The following is a 16,230-nucleotide window of genomic DNA, read 5'->3' as shown; positions in this document are numbered from 1 at the left end:
CCAGAGTCTGCAAGGCCACAAACAGGAGGCTGTGTACTTTCCCAGGGCAGGCCTGACACTTATGAGCCCCTGTGTGATCTGGTAGAGATTTCCTTCAGTAGGAAAGAACAGAATGATTGGCATGTGTCCCATTATCTCCACACCCTCTATAGTGAAGGGGATGTATTGCTGTATTCACTCTGAGTGGACCAAGTTTGGCTATGGGAACACAACTCAATTTTAAAATAAATTTTACATTAACCTCTTTGGTTTTTTTCTGAGACAAGGGCTCACTATCTAGCCTAGACTAACCTCAAACTAGCTCAAACTCTGTCAATTCTCTGGCCTCAGCCTCCTGAGTTGAAGTGATTTATAGGTATGTAGCCTCACACTGGGCTTCTCTCTGTTCTTAGGTAATGTACTGAACAACTGAGAATTGAGAAATGTGGCAGAGGTCTACTGTAGAAGGCTGGGACTGGAACTCATGCTATGAATGACAGCCTTCCTTTGTCAATGTGCGCAGTTACTCAAAATTAACCTGAGCTGGCTCAGCAGTTTAGGCAACTGCCACCAAGCCTGACAAGTTCAGTCTCTGGACCCTGCTTGGTGAAAGGAGTGAACTGGGTCCCACAAGTTATTATCTACCCACTCCGTGCATAGGAGCACATGCATGCACTCAGGACACACACACAGGCACACACACACACACACACACACACACACACACACGACAAATATTTTTTATTTCTTTATCTTATATATGAGTACAGGGTAGATGCCTTCAGACACAGCAGAAGAGGGCATCAGATCCCATTACTGATGATTCTGAGCCACCTTGTCTTTGCTGGGATTGGAACTCAGGACATCTAGAAGAGGAGTCAGTGCTCTAAACCAGTGAGCCATGTCTCCAGCCCAAAACAAATAAGTATTTAGAAGTTTTAAACAGAGTCAGGACTCTAATGAAAAGTCAGGCCTTTAATCATCAGTTGATAAAGTTCACTCCCATTTGAGTGCTGACATCTTAGGTTTTCCTTTTGGCAGCTTCATTTCCAGAGCACTATGTGATGATGTGAGCATATTTCAAGTGGTGAGAAATGGTTCCTGCCCCTGCTTTCTGATGGCATATACCTTGAACATATGCTCTTGAAAACTGATTGTGTTGTGTGTCCTCTTCCTCAATGATAATAAAGGTCTATTTGCAAGCTTAGCTGGTGTTGCTAAGAACTGAAGAGGACCAATGTGGCAGTGCACACCTTTAATCCTGACACTGCAGAGGCAGAGGCAGGGGGAAGATCTGAGTTCTGAGGCCAGCCTGGTCTACAGAGCTAGTTCAGGCCAATCAGGGCTACATCATGAGAACCCATCTCTGAAACAAAGTTTGTGGCTATATATACAACCAATTTGACTGTGACATCTGCCGTTTCATTGCTATAGGATTGATCAGGTGACCAGGCCATGTGGGCAGCTTGTCACTGCAGGAGACATGTGGCAAATTAAAAAAAAAAAAAAAACAACTTCTTTGAGACTATAATTATCCCTTCCCCATTCCTCCATTAAAGCTTCCCATATGCCTCTCCTCAATGTTCTCTTTTGAATTCTTGACCGCCCTTTTTTTTTCTTCAAACCACTTTTTAAATCAAGGGCATATGGGCTGAAGAGGTGACTCAGCAGTGAAGGCTACAGGCTGCTCTTCCAGAGAACTTGGGTTCAATTACTACCACATAGACAGTACCTAACAACTGTCTGTAATGCCAGGTCCAAGGAATATGGTACACTTAACATAGATACACATACAGGCAAAACAGCAACAAACATAAAATTTATATAAAAAAAAAAAAAAAAAAAGAAGAAGAAGAAGAAGAAGAACCAGCCCTGTAACACCCTGAGGAATCTCTACTCCCAGGATCTCAGGAGCAGAGACGAGGAGGACTTAACATCAGTCCCAACACCACTGGGAGTAACTGGGACCAGCTGGACCCAGGGATGCAGGAATCCCACCTGACCAGTGGCACTGGTTCTTTTCAATCTGGGCTGGTTTACCTTGGAGCAAAATCCTTAGCTAGCCCTGCAACACCCATAAGAACCTCATTTCCTAGGCACTCTAATACTCTCAGGATCCCAGGAGTTTGATCACACCAAGATCCCAGGGCCCCAGAGGCAGCTTGACTCCCAGGAGCTCTGACACACTCAGGATCTCAGGATCACAGGATCCTGGAAACACAGGACCACAGAGAGACTCTGAGAAGTTCTGACACAACCAGGATCACAGGAGGACAGGCTACAGTCACATATAATGAGGGCAGGTAGCATTAGAGATAATCAGATGGCTCCAGGAGGCAACCGTAAGAACATAAGCCACAGAAACCAAGGTAATGTGGCATCATCATAACCCAATTCTGCTGCCATAGCAAGTCCTGTATATACCATCACACCAGAAATGCAAGATTTGGATTTAAAATCACTTCTTATGATGATGATATAGGACTTTAAGAAGGACATAAATAACTCTCTTAAGTACAGGAAAACACAGGTGAACAGGTAGAAGCCCTTAAAGAGGAAACACGAAAATCCCTTAAATAATTACAGGAAAACACAATCAAATAGGCAAAGGAAATGAACAAAGCCATTCAAGATCTAAAAATGGAAATAGAAACAATAAAGAAATCACAAAGGGAGACAACCTGGAGTTAGAAAATCTAGGAAAGAGAGCAGGGTCCGTAGGTATAAGCATCACCAACAGAATACAAGAGATAGAAGAATGAATCTCAGGTGCAGAAGATACCATAGAAAACATTGGCACAACAGTCAAAATATAAAAAGCTCCTAACTCAAAACATCCAGGAAATCCAGGATACAGTGAGAAGACCAAACCTAAGGATAATAAGTGTAGAAGAGAGCGAAGATTCCCACCTCAAAGGTCCAGTAAATATCTTCAACAAAATTGTAGAAGAAAACTTTCCTAACCTAAAGAAAGAGATGCCCATGAACATACAAGAAGCCGACAGAACTCCAAACAGACTGAACCAGAACAGAATTTCCTCCTGACACATAATAATAAAAACACCAAATGCAATAAAGAGAAAGAATATTAAAAGCAGCAAGGGGGAAAGGTCAAGTAACATAAAGGCAGACCTATCAGATTACACCAGACTTCTCACCATAAACTATGAAAGCTAGAAGATCCTGGGCAGATGTCATACAGACCCTAAGAGAACATAAATGCCAGCTCATGCTGCTATTCTCAGCAAAACTCTCAATTAACATAGACAGAGAAAATAAGATTCCATGATAAAACTAAATTTACACAACATCTTTCCATAACCCAAGCTCTTCAAAGGATAAAAGATGGAAAATACCAACACAAGGATGAAAACTACCTCTAGAAAAAGCAAGAAAGTAATCTTATTTCAACAAACCCAAAAGATAGCCACACAAACATAATTCCACCTCTAACCACAAAATAACAGGAAGTAACAATTACTTTTCCTTAATATCTCTTAACATCAATGAACTCATTTCTCCAATAAAAAGCCATAGACTAACTTAGTGGATAAGTAAACAGGACCCAACATTTTGCTGCATACAGGAAACGTACCTCAGTAAAAAAGACAGATACTACCTCAGAGTAAAAATTTAGAAAACAATTTTCCAAGCAAATGGTCCCAAGAAACAAGCTGGAGTAGCCATTCTAATATGGAATAAAATCAACTTTCAACCAAAAGTTTTCAAAAAAGATAAGGAAGGACACTTCAAACTGGTAAAAGGAAAATCTACCAAGATGAACTCTCAATTCTGAACATCTATGCTCCAAATGTAAGGTCACCTGCATTGAAAAAGAAACTTTACTAAAGCTCAAAGCACACATAACACCACACAACAATAGTGGGAGACTTCAACACCCGACTCTCAGCAATGGACAAATCATGGAAACAGAAAATGAACAGAGACAGGGAAACTAACAGAAGTAATGCACCAAATGGATCTAACAGATATTTATAGAACCTAATGCGAAAGAATATACCTTTTTCTCAACACCCCATGGTACCTTCTCCAAAATTGACCATATAATTGGTCACAAATCAGGCCTCAACAAATACAAGAAGATTGAAATAGTTCCATGCACCCTATCAGATCGCCATGGACTAAGGCTGGTCTTAAAGTCCAACAAAAACAATGGAAAACACACATACACATGGAAGCTGAATAAGGCTCCACTCAATGATAACTTGGTCAAGAAACAAAGAAAGAAAGACTTTTTAGAATTTAATGAAAATGAAGACACATCATACCAAAATTTATGGGATACAATGAAGGCAGTGGTAAGAGGAAAACTCATAGCTCTAAGTGCCTACACAAAGAAACTGTAGAGAGCTTACACTAGCAGCTTGACAGCACACCTGAAAGCTCTAGAACAAAAAGAAGCAAATACACCCAAGGGAGGGCATTCTCTGAAAAAGTGTTCGTCCAGACACTGTCTCTGTGCTCTCTTATCCCTCCCTCATTGGTTGTGATTGATATAGAGGAGGGACATTTAAAACAGCCTCTATCTATGTCTGCTCTTTTCCCTAACTTCTCAAAAAGACCAAAGTCTATCCTTCTCTACAAACTCTGAAATCTAGTCATAATTCAGGTGCTGACACTCTATCATCCGGGGAGGAAGCCAGCTTGGAGGAGAAAGCTGTCAGCAAGAGAGCCACTGAAGAAACTTTGGTCAAATAGTAGAAAGCAGCAGGGAGCAAGTAGCCCTCTTAAAGGAGCTACAAGATTTAGAGATACAGATGGTCATTCTAACTTCAGGACTCTTAAAAGCACCGTGACTTTAAAATTTAAAAAAATTAAAGTCTGCAGCCACAGCCTATGGGCAGATTGCTCCCTTTACTTTGGCACTTAGAGTCTTCCACTGAGGGATGGCTCGTACCTAAGAAATTTATCCAGCTTACCCCAGCCATGCTCTCAGGGTGAGAAATTTGTTCTTTGGAAGTCAGAGGCAGCTGAAGCGGCCGGAGAAATTGAAAGTAAAAAAACGCTCACGGGCAGAGTGTAAGTCCTGGACTGCAAAGAAACTCCTGGGCTCTCCTCCCCTCCCACCTCTCTCCACATGGTCACTGCCCATCTCTACTTCTCTACACACACTCTCTCTGCCTCCACTACCCCATTAACTCTCATTCTCCATCCTGAATAAACTTCATTCTATACCATGTCTGTGTGTGTGTCCGCCTAGGCACCCCCTTCCCCACACCATGTTCTCTAAACCTCTTTCTCTTTTTATGAACCCAACAGAGGTTAAAAAAGCAGGGCGCTGGGGAGCAACTGTTAGTGGCTGCCACTGTGCCTCCCCTCCCTTCTCTGGCAGAATTCCCAGAAAAAAACAAAATAAATTAAATCTTAAACAAGAGAGAGAAAAAGCAGGTTTCAGAAAAGCAGTTTTTCCACCTGCAGGACATGGTATAAAAAAAATTGGTTAAAAGCTGTTTCAAAACTCTCCTAGGGAGGAGAGGAAAGCAGGAGACGTCCTGCTTCCTCTCTGGATCCTACTGGAGATATCTTTAATTCTGGTTAGGATATTTGGATCTCTTTGGGACAACAAGTACTTCTCTGTCTATTGTCTGTCTTTGGTGCACCAAAACCTGTCTATATGTGTGTCGATTTATGTTTGTCCTTGTTGTTTAGATGATTGTTTTATGTTAAAAAAAAAAAGGTAAAAAAAATTATCTGCTGGCAGTCCTGCCAGTTGCGGTTTACACAGCGAAAGCTGATTTAAGGTGCCTTACATTTTTTTTTCTAAATTCTTTGTTTACATTCCAAACGCTTTCCCCTTTCCTAGTTCCCCCCTCCCCATATGTCCCATAAGCCTTCTCTACACCCATACTCCAATCACCTCCCTCCTTTTTCTCTGTCCTGTTACTCCCCTACCATGCTGGATCAGGCCTTTCCAGGATCAGGGCCCTCTCCTTACTTCATGGGAGTCATTTGATATGCTATTTGTGTCTTGGGTGTTCAGAGCTTCTGGGCTAGTTAATATCCACTTATCAGTGATTGCATTCCATGTATATTCTTTTGTGATTGGGTTACCTCTCTTAGGATGATATTTTTCAGTTCCAACCATTTGCCTACAAATTTCATGAATTCATTGTTTTTAATTGCTGAGTAGTATTCCATTGTGTAAATATACCACATTTTCTGTATCCATTCCTCCATTGAGGGACATCTGGGTTCTTTCCAGCTTCTGGCTATTATAAATAAGGCTGCTATGAACATAGTGGAGCATGTGTCCTTATTGCATGCCAGTTGTGGTGGTGCCTCACATTCTTTTTTTTTTTTAATTTTTTTTATTCGATATAATTTATTTACATTTCAAATGATTTCCCCTTTTCTAGCCCCCCACTCCCCGAAACTCCCGTAAGCCCCCTTCTCTTCCCCTGTCCTCCCACCCACCCCTTCCCACTTCCCCGTTCTGGTTTTGCCCTATACTGCTTCACTGAGTCTTTCCAGAACCAGGGGCCACTCCTCCTTTCTTCTTGTACCTCATTTGATGTGTGGATTATGTTTTGGGTATTCCACTTTTCTAGGTTAATATCCACTTATTAGTAAGTGCATACCATGATTCACCTTTTGAGTCTGGGTTACCTCACTTAGTATGATCTCTAGCTCCATCCATTTGCCTAAGAATTTCATGAATTCATTGTTTCTAATGGCTGAATAGTACTCCATTGTGTAGATATACCACATTTCTTGCATCCACTCTTCTGTTGAGGGATACCTGGGTTCTTTCCAGCATCTGGCAATTATAAATAGGGCTGCTAATAACATAGTAGAGCATGTATCTTTATTACCTGCTGGGGAATCCTCTGGGTATATGCCCAGGAGTGGTATAGCAGGATCTTCTGGAAGTGAGGTGCCCAGTTTTCGGAGGAACCGCCAGACTGATTTCCAGAGTGGTTGTACCAATTTGCAACCCCACCAGCAGTGGAGGAGTGTTCCTCTTTCTCCACACCCTCTCCAACACCTGCTGTCTCCTGAATTTTTAATCTTAGCCATTCTGACTGGTGTAAGATGAAATCTCAGGGTTGTTTTGATTTGCATTTCCCTAATGACTAATGAAGTTGAGCATTTTTTAAGATGCTTCTCCGCCATCCGAAGTTCTTCAGGTGAGAATTCTTTGTTTAACTCTGTACCCCATTTTTTAATAGGGTTGTTCAGTTTTCTGGAGTCTAACTTCTTGAGTTCTTTATATATATTGGATATTAGCCCTCTATCTGATGTAGGATTGGTGAAGATCTTTTCCCAATTTGTTGGTTGCCGATTTGTCCTCTTGATGGTGTCCTTTGCCTTACAGAAACTTTGTAATTTTATGAGGTCCCATTTGTCAATTCTTGCTCTTAGAGCATAGCTATTGGTGTTCTGTTCAGAAACTTTCTCCCTGTACCGATGTCCTCAAGGGTCTTCCCCAGTTTCTTTTCTATTAGCTTCAGACTGTCTGGCTTTATGTGGAGGTCCTTGATCCATTTGGATTTGAGCTTAGTACAAGGAGACAAGGATGGATCAATTTGCATTCTTCTGCATGCTGACCTCCAGTTGAACCAGCACCATTTGATGAAAAGGCTATCTTTTTTCCATTGGATGTTTTCAGCCTCTTTGTCGAGGATCAAGTGGCCATAAGTATGTGGGTTCATTTCTGGATCTTCAATCCTGTTCCATTGATCCTCCTGCCTGTCACTGTACCAATACAAAAAATATGGAACGCTTCACAAATTTGTGTGTCATCCTTGCGCAGGGGCCATGCTAATCTTTTCTGTATCGTTCCAATTTTAGTATATGTGCTGCCGAAGCAAGCACGGTGCCTCACATTCTTAACTAGGAGTCAAACACAGCTGGAGAAAAAGCTGCTTCTTAAAAGGCCAGCAGATCTGGGACAAGTGGACTAATGGATATTTCTCCTAAAAAAATTTCTACAGTAGCAAAGATTGGCTTCAAAGTGCTGTTTTCCCTTAAAAACTTGTTTGGTTTAAATTATGAGATTCATGTAATTGTTTCATCTTTATTTCTAATTGGTCTTAAAGGTATAAATGTTTTACATGTCTTGACTATAGAGTATTGGCTCATAAGTTACAGTACACAATTTAAAAGGTATATTGATAAAAGATAAGTTTAAAACTGATAATTCAGGGTTAGAGCTATCTTAAGCAACATGTGGCATGACACAACCGAAGAAAAACAGGCCTCTAAGCTATTTCTGAATTGGCATAATGTTTTATGTAGATTTTATCCTAGAAATCAGACTTATAAGAAATGAGATATAAAATAATGTCTCTTCAATAAGTTACACTGTCATACATTCAAACATACAAGCTGATAGACAAACTTTGCAATGTGAAAGTAATGTGTTTGCCATTAATTTTAAGGAGAAAAGATTGTTTAAAACTGGGTTTTACTTTCAGAAATTGGAGTTATGCTTTAATATTACAGTTTCCTTTTGTTATTTGACCTTCATACAATGAAGGGGTCTGGTTACAGGCTACTCCTTGCAGGACTGGTGGTGTAGGCCTGGCCTTAGAGACAATAGACTCAGATCAGAAGATTTACATCTGAGTTAATACAAAGCTCAGAGCTGCCTCAGCAGAGGCTTGAGAGAGGCTGCTTTTGTCTTGCAGGCCTCACCTAGAGAGCTTCTGGCCACAAGAACATTTTTTACAGATTCATACAAATGTGGTTCAAAATACAGTTCAAACTTAGATCTGTAAAAGATTAATAAGGCTGTATAGAAATTATAAAACCATTCAAATGTGGCCTGCCTACTCCATACAAAATTATTATAGATTTAAATGGTTGTTTTTTGCTTTGTAGATCCTGATAATTATAAAAGCATTTGCTTCTAACTTTAAAAGAACATAAGATAACTTTAAAAAACCAATAAAATGATTTCATTAAAAAGTTCTTCCTCAGGGTGAGAGAAGGGGGCTTATAGGACTTTCGGGGAGTGGGGAGCTAGAAAAGGGGAAATCATTTGAAATGTAAATAAAAAATATATCGAATAAAAAACGTGGCTAATATCCTTACCATATATATATATATATATATTGTCTCTGCTTCAATACAAAAAGCTATGATCTTAAATTTTTCAATATATATTGTTTATAAAATATTTGGCTAAGATACTACTTTAAGCTTGCCACAAGAAGATTTACACCTCTGATGTTCTCAAGGTAAATGCTTAATAAATATTGAGAGTCATAACTTAGAGAAAGCTACCATAAGTATTTGTCAACAGTTTTTGATATGTGTTCATTTCTATTCCTTGACAAAAAGAACATTATTGTAAAATCTCTCCAAATAAAGTTTTTATATCCTTCAATAAAGATATTAATATGATAATAAAATGCTATAAGATAAAATCATAAAGATATTTTTAAAAAAATGTTTTAAGAGCCTGATAAAATGTTTGTTGCTTGTTTCAAACAGCAATTAAATTAATTATTATTGATAGTTAATTTATTACATGGCAAGCCTTTTTTGACAAAATTAATAATTATTATCCAAAGAATAAACTGTTAAAATTTGATTCCATACATGCTTTTTATATTTCTATAGATTTATACATGTATCCTATAAAAAAATGCATCGACTATGGCAGTAAAGCTCATATAATTAGATCATATGTTTATTCTTTTGAGTTTCCACTTGCTTCAACACAGATAATTAAATTGGGCACTATTGCTGCTATTTTTAAAATGTTAAAAATCAAACTTTATATATTAATAATATATATATAGTTCATGTCTTACAATTGCTCAAAATTGTTTCCTTTTTTAAAATTCTGCTAATTCTTAAATTTTACAACTATTTATACAAATACATTTCAAGTTAAAAAATATAAAAATTAAAAAATATATACATATGACTATTGACAGCCTTTCAAGCTTTCTAGTTACATTTGTTTTAACTGAAGAAACAGCAACAACAAACTAATAATAAAATTAGTCATTACATATGTTATTTTTCTATACTGAATGTTCCAAATTAGATTAAGACATATATTATAACTAACTATTACAGTCAGTCATTTGAGATGTTTTATTAACAATTTAATATTAGTCATGTTACTGAGATTCCTTATAATCCTCAAGGACAAGATATTATGAAACAGGCCCATAAAACTTTAAAACAATATTTTTATAAATAAAAGAGGGGAGAATCATATTTCTGTATATCACAAAAAAATTTAAAATTTTAATGCCAGAGAACTCTCTGAGTGTGGAGAAGAGGGCATGTTTGTGTTTTTTCTGCAGGATGCCAAAAGAACATGCTAGCTGCCAGAGTATGCTAATGCTGAGACAAAGAATGATGCTGATTATAATCATTAAAAATGGCCACGGTCCTCAACACCTTTGGATGCCTCCTACTAATGTTGACATCACAGACATCTACAGACTCAACATCCCTCTTTGGCTGGCAATTTTATTTAGCTGAAAATTAGACAAATTATAAACAGATTAAAGGGGAGATATTGGCTACTGCTGATTGCCCCCCTTCAGGGTGTCAAAGGGCATATATTTAAATTTTACAGATTTCAAGTGTAGACCAGGTAGAATGTGGCCTACCATTTGTTTTCTTTAAGACATCCACAGGATTTACTTTGGTTGTTTGGGGCCCTTGGGATAGCCGTTAGACTTTTCCTCGTGGGATTACATCCAAGTAAAACACAATTTTACATCCCCAGCTAGTTTTCTAACAGATGATGAATCCTGCAAGGCCTCTAATCCCTCTACAAAGGTATGGTGCACACCTTTACAAATTTTTACCACCTATGCAAAATCTCCCAATCTATATTGGCAAAAGAGGTTATGAATGGGGTCTTCACCTCTATGTACTTGGCTTTGATGCAGGTATTATTTTCTCTATTAAGCTCCTTAAAGAGCCTTTATATCATGCCCAGCCAGTCCCAATGGGACCTAATCCTATGTTGGTACCTCGTCCTGTTTCTCCTAAAGGAATTGACCAGGACACCACCCTACCTTTTACATTTGCCCTCCGGCCACCAGCCGCTATTCTGCCTGTACAGCCAGCTCCCACTAAAAGTCTTGTACTTTCTTTAATCAGACTTTTCTCACCTTAAATGAAACTTCCCCTGAACTTGAAGATTGCTGGCTATGCTACCATTCCCAACCACCCTTTTATGAAGGAATTGCTGTTCTCAGTGATCCCCTCCATGCTGATGATCCATGGCACTACCGTTGGCAAAAGGGTGTTTGGCCAGGTCTTTCATTAACCCAAATATCTGGCCTGGGACTTTGTGTGATCCCTAGTGGAACAAATATCCCCTCAATTTATGCTCACTTGTGTAATTAAACCTATTTTCCCCCTCCTGGCAATTATTTTATTTTCCCCCCACCCCAAGGAACCTAGTGGGTGTGCCTTGATGGCCTCACACCTTGCCTCTCCACCTCAGGTTTTCAAAATTGAAAGAATGGAGAGAGCCCTGAGTTTTTGTATCCTTATTAAGAAGGCTCAGCGTTTAGTTTAGTATCACTCTAAAGAATTTTTTCACTTGTGGGATCAATCCACATCCACTGGAGACTCCACCTCTTTGAGCTGTTCTCGCAGAGAACCTATCTCTGCTATTACTATTTCTGCCCTACTTGGCCTCGAAGCTATGGGAGCGGGGACAGGTATTTCTTCCCTTGTTCTTTCTAACTCTAGGTACACAGAGCTAAGTGCCACCATCAACCAAGACGCCCAATGCCTTCAGCAGGGGATAATTGATCTCTCCTACTCCACTGACTCCCTAGCTGAGGTTGACCTCTAAAATAGGTGAGGACTTGATCTCCTGTTCCTCCAACAGGGTGAACTTTGTGCAGCTTTAAAAGAAGAATGCTGTTTCTATGCTAGCAAACCAGGAGTTGTTAGAGATAGCATAAAAAAAGTCAGAGAAGGACTAGAAAACCGAAAGAAAGAAAGAAAGAAAGAAAGAAAGAAAGAAAGAAAGAAAGAAAGAAAGAAAGAAAGAAAGAAAGAAAGAAAGAAGAGAAGAAGGAAGGAAAGAAAGAAAGAAAAAAGGAAAGAAAGAAAGAAAGAAAAGAAAGAAGGAAGGAAAGAAAGAAAGAAAAAAGGAAAGAAAAGAAAAAAGGAAAGAAAAGAAAAAAGGAAAGAAAACAGAAAAAGTTGGTATAAAAACAGGCTTTCCACCTCTCCATGGCTCACTACACTTTTACCCAGTATCCTAGGTCTATTATTTTTATGTAGGCCTATTATTGTTATGTTCTTTTGGACCATGGGCTTTTAAATGCCTCACTGCCCTGACTAAAAAGCAGGTAGATGACTTGGCAGCCAAGCCCATTCAGATACATTACCATTGTTTGGCTATGGAGGATCTAGAGAAGGCTACTCAGCTCCCAGGTCAGTTACAGAACAGCCCAAATGGCACACTCGAGTGCCCTGCCAGAGAGAGCATTCCTGTCACAGCCATTCCAGCTGGGACTCCAGAAGGAGCCCATAAGCTGGAGGCACCAATAGACAATAAAGTTGCTGAACAGTTGTTGATGATGGTCACCTTCCCAGGACCTCACCCACCTAAGACAGGAGTCTCTGGAGGCTGGTGGAGACACCCAGGGACAGAAAAGGGTGATAGATAGCCACTGGGATGATCCTAAGATAGGCCCTGATCCATTATCTTGGTACCTCATCTGCTTTCCATCAATGGCTGTCTGTCCTCTGCTCTCTTTTATACAGAGAAGGGAGAGATGCCAGGAGCCATTCTCACATGGATCTCAAAAACCCCCTCCTCTCAGCCATTTCTATCCTGCTTTCTCTAGCCTGCTTTTAGAAGGAAATGTACTAGTTTAAATATTAGCCAAGTAAGCTAGATGGTCAGCACATGCAGAGCTCACCTGAGTGGGCTAGAACAAATGAAGCTCACCTGTGGTTAGGTTACCACAGCAACTCCTTTCCACCTCACCTCCTCATGATCAGTTTTTAGTGCCAAGTTCCTACAGCAATTGCCAATTTTCCCCTGCGATTCTGAGAGACAATTCTGAGAAACTGTTCCTGAGAAATGATGCTAGCCCCCTGAGATTGTTCCCCGAATACTTTCCCCCTTCATCCCTCCCTATACCTGCCTGCTTGCCTTTACATTGCCTTGTGTAAAAAATAAAATTTGACAGCTTGATCAGAATACTGTCTTGCTGTCTGTCTCTCGTGTCTCTTGTCTCTTGCCTTCTCCTAGGTTGTCTGGGGACCCTGTTGACTGTCCTGTGTGTTGGGACAATTTAACACCCTTTTATGATAAAAGTCTTGCAAAGATCAGGAATTCAAGGCCCATACCTTAACATAGTAACAGCAATATACAGCAAGTCAGTAGCCAACATCAAACTAAATGGAAAGAAACTTGAAGCAAACCCACTAAAATCAAGGACTAGACTAGGCAGCCCACTCTCTTCTTATCTATTCAGTGTAGTACTTGAAGTTCTAACTAGAGCAATTAGACAACAAAAGGAGGTCAAAGGGATATAAATTGGGAAGGAAGAAGTCAAAATATCACTATTTGCAGATGATTGTATACTTAAGAGACCCCCCAAAATTCCACCAGAGAACTCTTAAACCTGATAAACAACTTTAGCAAAATGGCTGGATATAAAACGAACTCAAATAAACCAGTAGCCTTCCTCTACTCAAAGGATAAACATGCCGAGAAAGGAATTAGGGAAACAATACCTTCACAACAGTCACAAGTTATATTACATACCTTGGTGTGATGCTAACTAAGCAAGTGAAAGATCTGTATGATGAGAAGTTCAAGTCTCTGAAGAAAGAAATCGAAGAAGATGGAAAGATCTCCCATGCTCATGGGTTGGCAGGATTAATATAGTAAAAATGACCATCTTGCCAAAAGCAGTCTACAGATTCAATGCAATCCCCATCAAAATTCCAACTCAATTCTTCATAGAGTTAGAAAGAGCAGTTTCCAAATTTATCTGGAATAACAAAAAACCCAGGATAGCAAAAACTATTCTCAACAATAAAAGAACTTCATGGGCGGGAGGGGGGGTGGGGAATCACCATTCCTCACATCAAGCTGTATTACAGAGCAACAGTGATAAAAACTGTATGGTATTGATACAGAGACAGGCAGAAAGACCAATGGAATAGAATTGAAGACCCAGAAATGAACCCACACACCTATGGTCACTTAATATTTGACAAAGGAGCTAAATATATCCAGTGGTAAAAAGACAGCATTTTAAACAAATGGTGCTGGTTCAATTGGTGGTCAGCATGTAGAAAAATGCAAATCAACCCATTCTTATCTCCTTGCACAAAAGCTCAAGTCCAAGTGAATCAAGGACCTCCACATAAAACCAGATACACTGAAACTTATAGAGGACAAAGTGGGGAAGAGCCTCAAACACATGGGCACAGGGGAAAAATTCCTGAACAGAGCACCAATGGCTTATGCTCTAAGATCAAGAATCAACAAATGGGACCTCATAAAATTGCAAAACTTCTATAAGGCAAAAGACACTGTCAATAAGACAAAATGGCAACCAACAGATTTGGGAAAGATCTTTACCAATCCTCCATCTGCTAGAAGACTAATAACCAATATATACAAAGAACTCAAGAAGTTGGGCTCCAGAGAATCAAATAACCCCATTTAAAAAGAGGGTACAGAGCTAAACAAAGAATTTTCAACTGAGGAAAATCAAATGGCCGAGAAGCACCTTAAGAAATGTTCAACATTCTTAGGTATTAGGAAAATGCAAATCAAAACAACCCTGGGATTTCACCTCACACCAGTCAGAATGGCTAAGATTAAAAACTCAGGAGACAGCAGATGCTGGTGAGGATGTGGAGAAAGAGGAACACTCCTTCACTGCTGGTGGGATTGCAAGCTGGTACAACCACTCTGGAAATCAGTCTGGGGGTTCCTCAGAAAACTGGGCATGACACTTCTGGAGGACCCTGCTATACCACTGCTGTACATATACCCAGAGGATACCCGGCATGCAATAAGGACACATGCTTCACTATGTTCATAGCAGCCTTATTTATAATAGCCAGAAGCTGGAAAGAACCCAGATGTCGCTCAATGGAGGAATGGATACAGAAAATGTGATATATTTACACAATGGAGTACTATTCAGCTATTAAGAATGATGAATTAATGAAATTCTTAGGCAAATAGATGGAACTAGAAAATATCATCCTGAGTGAGGTAACCCAATTACAAAAGAACACACATGGTATGCACTCACTGATAAGTGGATATTAGCCCAAAAGCTCTGAATACCCAAGATAGAATTCACAAACCATATGAAGTTTAAGAAGGAAGACCTAAGTGTGGGTGCTTTGGTTCTTCTGAGAAGGGGACCAAAATACAAGAACAAATATGTAGATAAAGTGTAGAGCAGAGATCAAAACTGTCCCACTTGGGGATTCATTCCATATACAGTCACCTAACTATCATGGATGTCAAGAAATGCTTACTGAAAGGAACCTGATATGGCTGTCTTCTGGGAGGCCCTGCCAGAGTCTTACAAATACAGAGGCAGATGCTCACAACCAACCATTGGACTGAGTGCAGGGTCCCCAATGGAAGAGTTAGAGAAAGGCCTAAAGGAGCTGAAGGGGTTTGCAACCTCATAGGAAGAACAATGATATAAACCAATCAGATCCCCCAGAGCTCCCAGGGACTAAGACACCAACTAAGTGGTACACATGGCTCCAGCTGGATATGTAGCATAAGACGGCCTTGTCAGGCATCAATGGGGGAAAGGTCCTTGGTCCTATGGATGCTCGATAGATGCCCCAGAGTAGGGGAATCGAGGCCGGAGAGATAGGAGGAGGGTGGGTAGAGGAACACCCTCAGAGAAGTAGAGGGAGGGAGGATGGCATAGGGACTATCTGGGAAGGGGAGAACCTGGGAATATAAATAAAAAATATATTCCATAAAAAAGAAAGAAAATAAAAAGAGAAAAATAATAATTATTAAAAGCCAGGTGGTGGCCAAGCACATTTTAATTCCAGCACTTGGGAGACAGAGTCAGCCGGAACTGAGTTCAAGGCCACTAAGGTTTACAGAGTGACTTCCAGGACAGTCAGGTCTATATATGCACACAGAGAAACCCAGTCTTGAAAACCCTTAAAATGGAAAATTAAAGTTCAATTGAGCTCATGGTTTAAAAGGATTAGAGTCAATAGGGTGGAGCAAAGGCATGGCGGCAGGAACCCTGGAGCATGCACATCTCCATCTGCAAA

At 39.9% G+C, this 16,230-nt stretch overlaps 1 non-coding gene across 1 annotated transcript; it reads right to left on the bottom strand.

The window, feature by feature from the left end:
* Positions 1-7,708: 7,708 nt before the first annotated feature.
* On the bottom strand, positions 7,709-7,815 carry LOC127690451 (U6 spliceosomal RNA). Its single transcript, XR_007979138.1, has one exon. It is a non-coding gene; the product is annotated as a U6 spliceosomal RNA (small nuclear RNA).
* Positions 7,816-16,230: the final 8,415 nt, after the last annotated feature.

This window comes from Apodemus sylvaticus, chromosome 7, assembly GCF_947179515.1.
Source record: "Apodemus sylvaticus chromosome 7, mApoSyl1.1, whole genome shotgun sequence".
Lineage (NCBI taxonomy): Eukaryota > Metazoa > Chordata > Mammalia > Rodentia > Muridae > Apodemus > Apodemus sylvaticus.
The sequence above is the reverse complement of the archived record's forward strand: the minus strand, read 5'-3'. Positions and strand labels throughout refer to the sequence as shown.